Source organism: Toxorhynchites rutilus, chromosome 3 (assembly GCF_029784135.1).
Source record: "Toxorhynchites rutilus septentrionalis strain SRP chromosome 3, ASM2978413v1, whole genome shotgun sequence".
In the NCBI taxonomy this organism is placed as follows: domain Eukaryota; kingdom Metazoa; phylum Arthropoda; class Insecta; order Diptera; family Culicidae; genus Toxorhynchites; species Toxorhynchites rutilus.
The window spans coordinates 5064697-5081350 of record NC_073746.1 but is presented as its reverse complement, the minus strand read 5'-3'; positions in this window follow the sequence as shown (position 1 = coordinate 5081350).

Below are 16654 nucleotides of genomic sequence, written 5' to 3'. Positions count from 1 at the left end.
CTCCCTCTTTTATTAATGCGCTCGTCAGACCCGTTTCTGTGATCACCCCCGAAATTTCTACGTTATGGCAGGGCACATAGACGCGATATTCTAGTACGAACCTATTGTCGACAACAATCTCGTTAGCTTGCTTCCGATCAGCCACGACAACACGCAGTTTGTTCGGTCGAACCTTTCTAATTTCGACCACGGAGGAATAATTTTTTGTCAGATCTTTCATGATCTGAATGACGTTGAGCGATTTCCCGTTGGGTTTTGGCCGGAAGAAAACAACCCATGGGCCAGATCCAGATGCATCTTCTGGATAGACCTTGACACGTGGAGAGGGGACAACTGCGGGGGAGGACGAGGTCGATTGTTGAGCGGGAGCGGGAACAGTTGGGCTGGGAGGCAAGTTCGGGAGATAATCGGAAGCGGGAGCGGGAGATTGAGGGGGCGAAGTGGAAAAGTTTGCCAATTTTCTTGAAGGGGGCTTGTTGAGGTTGATTAACTCTTCCTCTGAAAAGACATCGTCTGAGGGGGGAACGCGTTTAAGCGACTTCCCAGTAGTTAGTGAGGAGGAAACATCAGATTCAATGTCCATATCAAGAGGATCGCACTCTGCCATTATGGCAGATATACAATTATACTTTTTCTTTTTTTTTTTTTAAATCCTTAACCTAATATATATATAAACTAAAATACTTGAAGCGCACGGTGCGGATGATTTGTAACGGTGCTCCAATCGAACCACGTGATGATCGCTTGGCACAACAGCAATGGTGTATCGCACCACAATACGATGACGAGGAACGGCACACGCTCACAGCGCCCGCAGTGGAGGACTTCTCCCTCCCGCTGGTTGTGATTACTTATCACTTCACTCTCGCAATAAAGAAAACACCGTTAGAGCGACACAATCACTTCAGCGAAACCGATAACGGTATTGTTCCAACACAATAACGGACACGAACAACTTTGCGTCCGGCGGCTTCGGACTGCGCGAGCTGACTGAACGGCCCATTGGTTGCACCTGATCAATAACGTGCAATGAAACTTTTTTCACAGCATTGACTAAAAATATCAAATTGCGAAAAAACATTGCTTTTGTTAATATCATCTACCTTAAAGATTCGAGGTCAGCTTGTTTATCAGATCAAAACCCAACCTAGTAGTTGTGGGGAGTGAAGAAAAAAAAATTGTTTGTATATAACAAACATTTCGGAAATACTCAAGGTCTTCAACACGCTGAGCCCCATGTCGATCCCTGGGTATTGATACTGAATCATCCGTGTTTTTCGGTTGGAGAGCGTTGACAAAGGGAATGACGGCAACAAAATTAGAAAATAATTTTAACAGAAGTTTCATCTCCTGAAAACAACCCTGCTCGATGCTTCATCGATATCTGCACCCGTGAAGCGTTTAGAATGGAAGTTTATACATCGTCGAGTTTCTGTGAATGAAACACGCTCGTGTGGGAAAAGGTGAGTGGGGAAAGAGGGCGGATAGATAGAGTTAAACCAGTTGTTGTAATGGCGAAAAATTTCCACCGCTGCTCGCAATTTGGTTCGATACCGGGATGAACCTCCATCGGTCTCGTGGAAGGTTGTTTTGTAATGGAAATCAGCTTTCACCCGGAAACTAGTTCCCTGTTCTTGCGGTGGACCCCCTTAAAGGGCGATGATGCGGTTGCATCCACCACCACCACCATCATCATCGATAACGACGAGGATGACGAGAATGATATGACTGTTAACGATCTGTGGTTACCTATGGGTACCTTTTATAAGCTTGTTGTTTGCTCTCCATGATGCACCAGGTGGGCGGGTGGTGGCGCTGATGGCGTGATGTCTTGGCGCTGCTGGCACACATGATTATCGATCATGGTGAGGTTGCGAAACGATAGAGCTGTGTGTTTGCGTTCCGCTGTCATTCTTCTCAGGTGCTTGTGCTATGTGCACCATGTACCGAAGCGATTAACATGTTTTCATGGATTCATGATAGAATCTTTATTATTGTTTGTAATGGCTTACTTTTTGTTGCTGGCTATTTCGATTGCTTCAGGTTCTCGTGCTCTCTTGTGTTTCGGTCCAAAGTGTTCGTGCGAGTAGCCATTGTGTGATATGAAAAAAAAGGATTGTTTTTTTTCCGTTCAGTTGAACTGAGCGGGACGGGAAAATATTTTAATTTGTTTACACGGGTTGGAGCTAACGGACAATTAAACTGAGTTTGTTGTACAGAATATGGAATTGTTTACTTTCAACTTATATGTATGATTTTCTCTTCTAATTTTGGTCAGAAAGATAAATTAAATTAGTAAAATTCAAGTTTTGATTGTCGTGTCAAATGTGAAATATAATGAACATCTTTAGCTTACCATTCATTCAATTGGTTGAAGTTGACACTGTTTTTTGCTATCTACGCCTAATATAAACATCTTGACAGAGATCCTCTCTGTATGAAAAATAGCTTGGTTCGGTACAAAGCAAATTTGAAATCACACTGTACTGTATAAAACAAAAGTTTGGCTGCAGAAGCCTTTTGCGAAAATTCTAACAGTAAATAGGCTGATACAAACTTTTTACAGATGATGCTGAGTTATAGGCCTCTCACATTAAACGCTGGCAAATATATATGTCAGTAGTAAGATAGCATTTTATCGCTTGCCCGTGTACGGCTGACATATTTGCAACAGAGGCCTGTCGTCAGACTCCCGTATGGGTCTCTCAGTCCGCTCGCAGAAGTTTTAATCTTTCAATTAAAAAGGGAAATCAGATCGGCAAACTTTGTTTCGAGCGTTATCACGGAAAAGGGCAAGTGTCCTGCCGATTATCCAACGATTGATACACGGTGTGTGTGTGTGTGGTGCGTTTCGTGCCATCAGGAATGACGCCCATTCAGGGACCTAATTAAACTTTGCCAAACTCATCAGGAGATAATATCGACCAGACTAATCTCATTTAAAATCGCATAAATTGAAAGAGGAAAACAACTTCCGCCCGGGAGTGAAAAAAAAACGTGGTGTGACCTTACGCTGTATCCGCCGGTTCGGAGGATGTTTTTAGCAGGAAAGTTTTCTGCTAAAATAGCACCTCCGGAGCACATTGCGAACAAAAACAGTGACGTCTGTTGCCTCCACCCATGCGATCCGAAACAATCGCCACCCTCAGTCAAATTTGGCGTCCTTTCAGCATTTTCAATTTTCCATTCTGAATAAAAGATGTATTTCTGTTGTCTTTCGTTCGGCTGTTTATCTACCACTATCTTCTCTTGGCACCCACTGTTCGGTGGTGGGCCCCCAACTTAGTGTCTTCCACGAGCTGCAATAACTAAGAACCGCTAGCAAATGAAAAGTTATAAAAATTGGAAAAGTTTCCATTCGGAGTCTGATAATAAAATAAAGCTGTTTCCTCTGTTTCCGACGCCTGGCGAAGTAGTCAACATTGCGGGACCTGGTGGTGATTTTCTAGTTTTTAATTATTTAGCTGATTATTCAATCAGTGAACTTTCTCCTGCTGTGATTGCGAACGTGCCTTTGGCAAGTTGCTAATAGAGTCGCTTAGTAGAAAAGGGGATACACCGAATGCAGAAGGACTCCAAGCGGTGGAAACGGTGGCTTCGTCGATTCGATTGTATCAAATGTCGCTCTTTCCTGTTTTCCCGTTCGAGTGAAGACGAAGTTTATTCTTCGTTTGCTATCGTAAATCGTGCGAGAATTTGTTAAAGCTTTATGTAGTTTGAACTGACAGATCAAGTTTTTTTTTTCCCAAAATATATTTTTTATTAAGGCACATGTGGCGTTAGCCTGACGGGGCCGGGAGTCCAATATTTTGACAATTTTTGTCTTACAACTATGTTAGTAATATGTAACCGATTACTCGCGGTTGGCTCGAGGTTAGTATTACAAGTGTTCTCATAATTGGTATGTTGCAGTCTTCGATGCTCTGTACGTGTGCCCGACACGGGATACTTCCTATTGGGATGCAGCTGACCATTAATCAGCAACGCCCCCCTAGTCTGTACCCCATATCTAGCGTGGTGCGTCTTTCTCGACTCGAGGAATCCAGGATAGAATGATCACTAGCCGGCGCAATCATCAGCTCGTGTAGAGTTGTCATAAGCGGTACAACCTTTGGCTCTTGTTGAATGATCAGTGGACTGCACAACCTTTGGCCCGTGTATCTGTAAAGAGTGTGTGTATGTATTGCCGCGACTAAGTAAAAGTTTATAGATCGGATAGGAGGGATATGAGACAGGGACAGAACGAAGGAAACATCATTGAACGTTGACATCGGCGTTTCTGAGGAACAGGTATAGATGAAGCAGAAGATCAGGATCACGGCTACCTAAGATATCCCGGACGGGGATATCCGATTGTCTGCCTTTTGCTCTCAGTGCTCTAGAGAGCTGAGAGCGAGCAGCATGGAACCGGATACACGACCAGACAACATGCTCGATGTCGTGGTAGCCATCGCCACAATCACAAAGATTGTTTGCTGCGAGCCCAATGCGATAGAGATGCGCGTTTAGGTTGTAGTGATTGGACATAAGCCGAGATATCACGCGAATGAAATCACGACCTACATTCAATCCCTTGAACCATACACTCGTCGAGACCTTAGGGATAATCGTGTGTAACCAACGACCGAACTCATCTTCACTCCACATGCGCTGCCAACTAACGAGTGTGTCCTGACGAGGAATGTGAAAAAATTCATTATAGGCAATTTGCCTTTCAAAAAGTGTGCCTTCTGAAGCGCCCACCTTAGCTAGCGAGTCCGCTTTCTCATTCCCCGGAATCGAGCAATGAGAGGGAACCCATGCTAAGGTAATCTTGAATAATTTTTCGACCAAAACACTCAATAGATGTCTTATTCTTGTTAGGAAATAAGATGAGCGTTTATCAACTTTCATTGAGCGGATAGCCTCTATTGAGCTGAGACTGTCTGAAAAAATAAAATAATGGTCGATGGGCAGTGTTTCAATGATCCCTAGAGCATAGTATATCGCACCCATTTCTGCGACATACACGGAACAAGGATCTTTGAGTTTGAAAGAGGCACTGGAATTTTCATTGAAGATGCCGAAGCCAGTGGACCCGTTTATGAATGAACCGTCAGTAAAGAACATTTTATCAGATTCAACTTTCCCATATTTTTCCGAAAATATCGACGGAATAACATTGGAGCGTAGGTGATCTGGTATTCCATGGATTTTTTGTCGCATGGACAGATCAAAAATGACAGAGGAATTGCAAAAGTATGGGAAGCAAACTTGGTTGGAGATGCCTGGTGAAGGGTGCACGTCGTGGGTAAGGTACTCATGGTATAAAGACAAGTTGACAGAAACTATCAATGGAAAATTTGGTGAAACAATATCCCAGTATTTCATTCAATTAGACTAATGTCAGCCTTTCAGAAAGGGTTTATCTCGAACTCCGCTCTTGATAACACAAGCCACTGATAGAAATAACATATGTCCACCCCGAGCGGATTGCGTAACCAGCCTCTTTCATGAATAAAGTTTTCATCCTTCTGGCCAAATCTACTTACTGGAATAACACCTCTGTGGCAGAGTGTGATACACAAAAAAGCCGGCCAACATTTTCATCTTTCGGTTCGCCATGCCGCAACAAAAGGCGCTTCCGCTCGTTAGCCAATCATGGCGTGCTTCCAGCGATTTCAATTTTCCGTTCTGAATAAAAGATACACATGTTTTCTTTTTCTGCTGCCACTTTTCGCGTGTTTCCTTCTCCACCAATTTTTTGGCACCGCTAGAATACGATGCGATTGCAGGAAAACATGTGTTCCGATACGCCTTCAAGCTGTAAATCAGATCCGGATGAAGACTTTTAAAAAATCCGAAAGGAAAACATTCCATCTTGATTGCAGCGCGCGATGAGATTGCTGGTTTCCAGGCGCTCTCGGTGTGGAACCGCTTCTTGACAGTTATGTGGTGAGAGGGCGTTGATCGGTTTCACCAGCAGGATGTTGTCTGACTTACTGAGGTTATTTAGATGGAGCCACAGATCAAGCCGAGCTGGTCGAAAAAAACATATTTTCAACATTAGAATTGAGGGTCCTTAAAGAATTGATGCGTTTTAAAGTTGAATATAAATTAGTATAATGAGCATGCTTTGCGAAAACATTAAGAAACAAGTGAATAATAATTAAATATGGTGCGGTTTCACCTCTTGAATTCGATAATGGCTTCGTAATTTGAAAAATTCAATGCGAGCAGGTATCTAACCATCTTCCTCTTCAACTTAGTTCTTTATTTGCTGGAACGGATACATCTCCGTGAATAAACATAAGTGCCGATCGGTGCAGCCGATCCATTTCCATTTTTGTATCCGATAATGATTTTCAACATGGCCCCTCATTGCAATGATTATCTCTCTTGATGTCTAATTCAAATAGAGAGGTTGGAGATATCACTGTTTTACAGTGGAATTGTCGTAGTCTTATCCCTAAATTGGATACATTCAAATTTTTAATTCATAAGTTCAATTGTGATGTTTTTGCTCTGTCCGAAACTTGACTTTCTTCGCGAGATGATCTCTCTTTCCATGATTTCAATATTATACGCATGGACCGTGATGACAGATACGGAGGGGTGCTATTGGGGATCAATAAGTGCCACTCATTTTTTCGAATTGACCTTCCACCTATTGGAGGGATTGAAGCTGTTGCTTGTCATGCAAACATCAGAGGCAAAGACCTCTGTATTGTCAGCTTGTATTGGCCTCCGAGAGCTGCGGTTAGCCGCAAGCAACTTGTTGACATGTGCTCACTCCTTCCTGAGCCACGATTGATCTTGGGAGACTTCAACTCTCACGGAACTGCCTGGGGGGAACAGTACGACGACAATCGTTCATCGTTGATATATGACCTTTGTAACAGCTGACCGTTTTGAATACTGGGGAAACAACACGTGTTCCTAAACCTCCTCTAAACCAAGTGCTCTTGACCTCTCGCTTTGCTCGAATTCACTATCGTTAGATTGCAAGTGGAATGTAATTCAGGACCCCAACTGTAGTGATCACTTGCCAATCAAAATTTCCATCACCATTGGGTCGAATTCTTCTGAATCTATAAACATGGCATATGACCTCACAAGACACATTGACTGGAAAAAATATGCGGACGCGATTGCTCTAGCCATCAATTCCAGAGATGGTTTACCTCCATTGGAGGAGTATAACTTCCTTTCTCGTTTGATCTATGACAGCGAGGTTCGCGCTCTAACGAAACCCATCCCAGGCTCCACTATTCGTCGAAGGCCTCCCAATCCATGGTGGGATAGCCAATGTTCCAAGCTTTATCAGGATAAATCGAACGCATTCAAAGCTTTTCGGAAACGTGGAACCATTGAACATTTTCAATCGTATTTGGACCTTGAAAATCAATTTAAAAACTTTATCAAAGGGAAAAAACGTCAATGAAAAAATTATGGAAAGTGTCTAAAAACATGAGAAATCGCTCTTCAACGAATGAAAGCGAAGAACATTCACATCGATGGATTTTTAATTTTGCACGGAAGGTTTGTCCTGATTCAGCTCCTGTGCAAAAAATTGTTCGAGATATACCACAAGATAGGTGCGATCTTGATTCCGAGTTTTCGATGGTAGAATTCGCTCTTGCTCTCCTTTCTTGTAACAATTCGGCTCCAGGAACGGATAGAATTAAGTTCAATTTGTTAAAAAAACCTCCCTGATGTGGCGAAACATCGCTTATTGAATTTATTCAATCGGTTTCTGGAGCATAATATTGTTCCAGATGATTGGAGACAAGTACGAGTTATAGCTATTCAAAAACCCGGAAAACCCGCGTCCGACTTCAATTCGTACCGCCCAATAGCAATGCTGTCTTGTGTACGGAAATTGTTGGAGAAAATGATCTTGTTTCGCCTTGATCGATGGGTTGAAACGAATGGCCTACTCTCAGATACACAATATGGGTTCCGCAGGGGCAAGGGGACGAATGATTGTCTTGCGTTGCTTTCTTCAGAAATTCAAATGGCTTACGCCGAAAAAAAACAAATGGCTTCAGTATTCTTGGACATAAAGGGGGTCTTTGATTCTGTTTCAATAGAGGTTTTGTCAGACAAATTACAATCTCGGGGTCTGCCGCCTCTATTGAATAATATGTTATATAACTTGCTTTGTGAGAAACATTTGAACTTTTCTCACGGAGATTCGGCAGTAAGTCGGGTCTCTTACATGGGACTCCCCCAGGGCTCATGTTTAAGCCCCCTTTTGTACAACTTCTATGTAAGCGACATCGACAATTGCCTTACACAAAATTGCAACCTAAGACAACTTGCAGATGATGGAGTGGTGTCTGTCGTAGGATCAAACGAATCCGACCTGCAAGAACCCTTACAAGATACTTTGAACAATTTTTCAACCTGGGCCATTGGGCTAGGGATCGAATTCTCCACGGAGAAAACAGAGATGGGGGTTTTTTCTAGGAAGCATAGACCAGCAAAACCAAAGCTTCAACTTTTGGGTAAACCGATCACTCATGCTATGTCATTCAAGTATCTTGGGGTCTGGTTCGACTCCAAATGTACTTGGGGGGCCCATATTAGGTATCTGAGTAAAAAATGCCAACAAAGAATAAACTTTCTCCGTACAATTACCGGCACCTGATGGGGAGCCCATCCCGAAGATCTTATAATGTTGTATCGAACAACTATTCTCTCAGTGATGGAGTATGGCAGTTTCTGTTTTCAATCAGCTGCCAAAACACACCTCATTAAACTCGAGCGAATTCAGTATCTTTGTCTCCGTATTGCGTTGGGATGTATGCCCTCAACGCATACCATGAGTCTCGAGGTTTTGGCAGGCGTACTCCCACTAAAAGATCGCTTCAATTTATTATCTCTTCGGTTCTTCATCCGGTGTAAGGTTATGAACCCATTGGTGATCGGAAATTTTGAGCAGCTGATCGGGCTAAATTTTCATTCTGGATTCATGACTTCATATCATGAATTCATCTCTATTCAGGTTGATCCTTCTTCGTATATTTCCAACCGTGTTTGTTTTCCTGACTACATCAATTCCTCTGTATATGTTGATCTGTTCATGAAGGAGAAAATCCATGGAATTCCAGATTATCATCGATCGGGGATCGTTCCTACGATCTTCAATGCAAAGTATGGGCGTATCAATTGTGATAATATGTACTTTACTGATGGGTCCTCTATGAATGAGTCCACAGGATTTGGAGTGTTCAACGAATTTTTTAGCACCTCCCACAGTCTTCAGAATCCTTGCTCAGTGTATATTGCTGAATTGGCAGCGATACACTGGGCGCTGGACAGAGTCGCCTCACGACCTGTTGAACACTATTACATTGTAACGGATAGTCTTAGCTCTGTCGAAGCTATCCGTTCAGAGAGGCCGGAAAAGCACTCGCCGTACTTCCTTGAGAGAATACGAGAAATTTTGAGTGCTTTATCCAGACGCTGTTATGTCATTACCTTTGTCTGGGTCCCTTCACATTGCTCAATTCCGGGTAATGAGAGGGCTGACTCATTAGCAAAGGTAGGTGCAATTGAAGGCGAAATTTATCAGCGTCAAATCGCCTTCAATGAATTTTATTCTTTAGTTCGTAAAAATACCATTGTTAACTGGCAACGCAAATGGAACGAAGATGAAATGGGCCGGTGGCTCCACTCAATTATCCCTAAAGTTAGCCTCAAACCATGGTTCAAAAGTCTGGACTTGAGTCGGGACTTTATTCGCACCTTCTCCCGACTCGTGTCCAATCACTGTTCGTTAAACGCGCTACTCTTTCGTTTTGATCTTGCCGACAGCAATATCTGTGCCTGCGGCCAAGGTTACCACGACGTCGAACACGGTGTTTGGTCGTGCGAGGAGTATCTTGTTGCCAGATCGAATTTAGAAAACTCTCTTCGGGCTAGAGGAAGGCAGCCCAATGTGCCGTTGAGAGATGTGTTGGCTGGTTTAGACCTTGATTCTTCTTCTTGAATGGCGTTAACGTTCCCTGTGGAACTTTTGCCGTCTCAACGTATTCATTAACTAGCGTCGTTCATTAATACTTGGTTGAGATTTCTATGCTTCGGCATTCGTAACACGCCTTGAATGTACTCTAAAGTGGCAAGCTCTAGAATACGCGTGACCACAGTGCAAGCCGGAAGAATTTTCTTTGACGAAAAATCCCCCTACCAGAACGGGAATCGAACCCGAACACCCGGCATGATAGTGTGGGACGCTAACCACTCGGCCACGGGTGCACAACCTTGATTACATGTCCCAAATATATGTCTTCCTAAAAGTTATCGATCTTCGTGTCTGATTGTCCTTATATACTTATATTCTCCTTTTCCTTTTCCTTCGCGAGAAATCAAATCCCTTCTTATTTACAATAGAATAAGGTGAAATGTAAAAACATATAAGATATAAGATAGGCTTAAGAATTGAGTGTAATGAATGTGAGTGTGAATGTGAGAGTGAACATTGTCAACATATCCTTTTATCCCTTCCTTTTCCTGAAGAAAATATGTCACCCTTCTAAACTCGAGTAGAACTGCGAGTAATCGGTTTTCTACACCATTAACATTAGAATTGAGGAAAAATGTTTATATATACTTGTAACAATACAGTCAGGAGTTTGACTCCTTCAAACTTATGTAACTGAGCCTGTAAAAATAAACGATTTAATAAAAAAAAAATGATTTTCATTAGTGCGGGTTGTTTCCGAGAAAGTTGTTGTCAAAGTAGTCTAAGGTAAATGATTTTGGTTTGTCCAGTCGAAAATATGATCATGGTTTGTCCACGTTTTTAAATGCTCTAGTTCAACGCACGTTTGCCGAATAAGATATTCCAATATTTCAAAACATATAAATAATATTGTTTTCTTCATGTTTTACAGTAGTTTTATAGCATATTTTTACGGATTCATATGTTTTAAAGGATTATAAAATCCATTTTCTATTGGTGTCAATGCGCCCCTCACTTGAGCTAACTTTTAATCAATCACCAGATGATTATTTTCCACGTATTCAAACCTTTTCTGGATTATGACACTTGCAAATATTGTAAACATCATGGTTGCACACCATTTGTATTAGATTTACTTGGTTATATCATGTAATTGATGCATTTCGATGACCTCAATTCTGATCATGAGTTGTCCAATTCAATAATGTTGTTTTGTCCATATGATTTCTATGGCAACCGTTTGGCGCGCTGCAGTATGTTTTTTGTGTCCTTCGCGAATAGCAGAAATAAAATTTCCGTTTGCTGAGAATGTTGAGGCGAACACTTTTGAAATCCCAAAGAAAAGGCAATATTCTGAAGGAAGCCTAAATTATGAATGGTTCAATATGATGACAGTAAACTCAAGAAATGAGAAATGCAACATCTACTTCATTCAAAAATAGTGATTTCTAAAACTGGACAAACCATGATCATTTTTCGAACAAACCATGAACAGAAGTGGACAAACCATGATCATAATTTCTCTTTGAGGAAAATCGTTAAAAAACATAAATATTTGAATAATTTCAACGCTTTATGGTAGAACTAGAGACTAGAGACATAGGACTTTTCAACTAACCCAAACTCGTCTTTATTATATGTGATTTTCATGAAGAAAAATCGATTTGCATTTACTAGTTGCGTGAAAACACCCTAAATTGGACAAACCAAGATCATTTACCCTACTTTTAGTGAGTAATAGTTCAAAATTGCAATGCCATGCTATTCTAACTTTAAGAGATTCTGAAATGGAATTATATCTCTCTGTGATTTTTATTTTTGAAAACATCAATGCTTTCAAGATACGAAATGAACACATTACTTCGGTAGTACTCTCCGCATGGAGTTTGGCCTCCCTTACAGTTGTACTTTTTCGGAATTTGAGCAGTTTGTCCTTTTTGAAACGGTTTTATTTAGCTTGTCATGTTTGTATGTTTGTACCTTTGTCTGTAACGTTGTTTCACATTAATAGAAATTTTACCCCCTTCCTGTTGTCCTATTGAACTGAATATTGGAACACATCTTTATCTCTGCTATCATTATAACTCTGCGTATTGCATGATCTTGATAATCCAAGATTTTTCTGTACCGGGGTGTAATTTCATAGTTTCGAAAACGAGAGCGTGACACTTGGAGTGCAAGGTTTTGAACGTTAATAACTGTTTGGAAAGATGAAAAGCTTAAGATTTATATGATTGTTGCTTATTGACTCGAAAAATTGTTTCAACAGCTGTAAAATGTTTTGTAAACAGACCATTGAAATCACTCAAATATAAACTGGCGCCCGCTTGGAAATCCATTTAGTTGTGATTAGAAATTGACGGGAAGAAAGTCTCGCTCGCTCTTCTCTCCTAATTCCATTTCTTTTCTGAAGCCGGACCGAACGGAACCTTTAGCGAAAAACGAAGTGTGGATGACAATTCCATACATATTGTTTACAAATTGTGACATTGGCAATGGATTTGAAATATTCCACACATTCCACAGAAACCATATTGTTTGATGAAAGCAGAAGTTTCAATATAATTTGTTGATGAATGCTACAATAGATTGATGATTCTAATTAGTGCTGGGTATTTTCGAAGTGAAATCGATTCCTCTTTGAGCGTTTATAATTTTTTTTCAGCTAAACGAAGTGGATTGTAATCATTTTATTCAAATGATAAAATGTATCAGAATTATATGCTCATTAATTATTGACCCGAAAACTTGTTCCAATAGCTTATAAATTTCTTTCAAAACAGGCTAAGGAAATCACGAATCTTTATATAAACTGGTGCTCACTCAGAAATCTATTTTAAGGACGTCGTTTGATGTTTGCTGAAACGGACACGCTATGCTGAGGAGCGTCGATCTACAATGAAGTCTCTTAGTCAAGTAGGTGGAGAAAAAGATTGGATTGAGTTGACCCCTGGCTTCTATATATTCTATCTATCTATCTTCTGACTACTGACTTCCCATGGCTATGAAACGAAAGAACTGCAAACATTTAAAGTCTCTGTAATTGCAGATCATAAAGTGCTTGCAATCAAGTTGGAACAGATTTACTGTTCCGATAAAATGTTGTGCACTTATATTGAAAATCCGGAAGCTTCTCATTCATTCATCTCCCTTAATACTTTCGTCGCCCCGTTACTCAGATATGGGTGACACTTTCCTCGTTCAGATTGAATAGGATTTTTACCGAAGGAAATTGAATGTTGATCACGAATGGAATCATTAGGATTTGGGTTATTTTTTTTATTCGGTCTCTATCCACCACAAAAAAAAATTCTTTCAATTTTGTAATAAAAACAATTTTTTAAAGCTACCGACTGCAAAATATGTTCAGGAATTTAGCCTTGCGACTTAATGGAAGTTTTTCTGACTCCGACAATCAGCCTGTATTTTTCTTGACGAACTTTGAATATAATCTACAGCGCTTTGACCATTTGAATTTCGAATTACAATTTTTCAAAAACCTGTTTTTAAATTCTTTTGCGGAATTATGCGATTCATAAATACTGGACAGAACATAGAACGAACGATTGCCTCGTTTGGATGGCACGAACAACAGTTCAAAACAGTAGGTACTTATTTGTCGATGTCTTTTTGAAGAAACAAAATAAGCTTCGACCAGAAACCTTTATTTACACGATTATTTCAATTTGTCATAGTAGTAGAAAATGAAACAAATTCTATTTACGTGCTTCTGCCGTTGCCAATTCCATTTTATTTAAATGGATTTTGTTTTGAGGAAAGTGTAAAACTCAATTTAAAATAATGTTGATTCATTAAAACGTCTTACTATTTCTGACCAAAAATGATGCTCATGAAGTTATCAATACAATTATAACATGACTGAAGTATGCACAAAATTATGCCCAACAAATTACTTTATTGTTGATGTAGGATTATGAAATACTTTTTCAATTAGCTTGTACATTCTGTTTTTAAATTTTAGTTTCTTCGCGGTGTTATTAAGAACAGGGTAATTTTTCTCTGCTCGATGATTTTTGATAAGATGTTGTCCATTCAGGATTTTTTTTCCGGAGGGCTTAACGATCAATAAAGAGGATTGACTTGGCGTGTGACTTCTTTCTACTCCCGAAACTCATATTACCACTTCGTGGGACATGTTTTGACAGATTTGACATTGAAACGTACAAATGAATTCGCTGCGTGAACTGAATACAATTTTTTAACTCTTTGTGATCGTTTGTCTGCTCTCAGCCACCATACCTTTTTTACCGTTCTGGTCGTTTGTCTGCTCTCCGTCACCACAGCAAGGAACCATGCTAATCTTATATTTCACTCAACCAAGTATCAGTTTATGCTTTTCCTAAACGAAACTTGATGTCTAGTGAACCTGTTCACGAATCAATACGGTGCTCCTATGAGTAATAGATAACGGTACTCAGTATTCAACAAAGTAGTTACCCACACAGGACAACGCAAGTCAACACATTCAACGACGCACTGAATGCATAGGACTGTGGGACAAACATTATAACAGCAGAATTTAGCCATTGTAACACTTTGGTGTGATTAAGTATAAGTATCAGAACTACTGTTTGCTTAAATGTCTCATATTATTTCAATAATCGCATAAGTGTCTTAAGCGACAAAATCTTTTGTATGTAAAAAAACATCACATTAACATACATTGTTAAGTTAACACTTTAAGGACCGCTCACGAGTTTTCTCGTGTTTCGCGTTCCGTCTGCTACGGATGGATCACGAAACAATCCGTGTTTTCCACACTTGATGGTTAAATTTAAGGTTTGCCAAGAATCTAACAAGGCCTACCGATGGCTCGCCTTCATCTCATCCACACCGAAGGAAAAGATCTCATTCGTGGAATCCGGACAAACGAGGCGTACAAGTTTTCCCCAAAACGTGCGGTCCGAGATGAATGTCTTACAGATTTCTTTTCGGTCCTTAATGTGTTAGTACTCATATATAGTCAACAAAAAAAAAATTAAAAAAAGTTTATTTTTCATAATCTTGCATGTATTACTGCTTTTTCAAGGAAAAATAATTCCGACCAGTACGACACCCATGCCCATATTTAATACGACCGCAAAGGGTTAATATAGCTATAGAAAGTTCCCGGTATATATTCGACAGAATAATTATCACTTTGAGTATTATTATAGAATGCATTTGTTCAAGAACATTAACCTTTTAGTAGAATTTTAGGTGGCGCTGAAGAGGATCGATGTTTGGCGTGATTTTGTAGGAGCAGTTGATTCAATCGTCTTGTACTCGCGAGAACAATACTCAAGTTGGCCATGTGTCGTAATCCTCGTTTGAAAACGTTCAGTCACAAGAAGAGCTGTTGACTGGCTAGACCGCGACTTGAATAGAAAACGCGAATATACGTTATACTTTCACTGAGAATTTTATTTGTGCAAGGACAGGGCTTAAGTTGAAATTGTCTCCGTTCATCCTAGAATTGTCCTGGGCAAGAATGATGCATGTTCCGAGCATGCACGACCCATCGCATGGCATTAGGATATAAACTGAATTGTGTCTCACCGCTTCGTGGAACATAGATTGCTCGTGTCAATCAAACCGTTTTTTTAGAATTTTAAATAACATTTGAGATTGACATTTTCCAATTGTTGGTTTGTTTTAAAAAATATGTATATATATTTTGGTTTATTGTAATAGTTGCGTAGGAATATTTACAATTGAGCGATGCAAACTTCTTTAATATCACGGGAAAACTTTTTGATGTTTGGTTAGGGCATGCTGTACTGTGCGAACTATATTCAGGGGGATTTCATCCAAAAGTTGTATGAGCTGCCAACCCACACTTCAGAAATGCATTTTGCTTCCGTTCTTCAGGTTATAGAATAATTCAAACTGTGCCAACATTACCAAAACATTACCGTTGGTGTCCGTATTAAGGAGTATTAATACGACACAGTTAAACATAGTTAAACTATGGGGTCTATATAAATATATATATATATATATATATATATATATATATATATATATATATATATATATATATATATATATATATATATATATATATATATATATATATATATATATATATATATATATATATATATATAATGTAGCAGATCCTGGGGTGACATTGCGCATTTTGAAACGAGTGAGTTTTGTTCGTTCCGATTACTTTGACTTTGCTTTATCTACGAACCCAAAAATTTTACATTTCTCTACGAGACAAATTTTGCTCTAAATCTAGTACACTGAAAATACTAACTCGAAAATGATACATAATACTAAAACCAATTCGATTTGAGTTCGAATTTTCTCTCGTTTCGAAATGCGCAATGCCACCCCAGGATCTGCTACATTAGCTGAATATGAATCATTCGCTTTGCGTACGATCCTGCTGTTTCATGATGCATGGAGAGGTTCGATATGTATATGTTAGAGGCAAAGAAGAAAATAAACTTTCTGCACCGAAAGTGTACATGAGAGTTTTGCTTGCGTGCTGTTGTATCATGAAGTACGAACCGAAGCAGAGTTGTCTCGTTCTCTTTTGTGTTGTGATTTGTAGCACGTAACAACAAAAGAATGCCGCTGGGGGAAATGAGTTCTGTATGATCATATTTAAACGAAGGAAAGCGATTTTTTCAGTGAATGGATCATTTGGCAAACACTGCTCGCGTACATTGATACTTACTTACTAATGCGTGC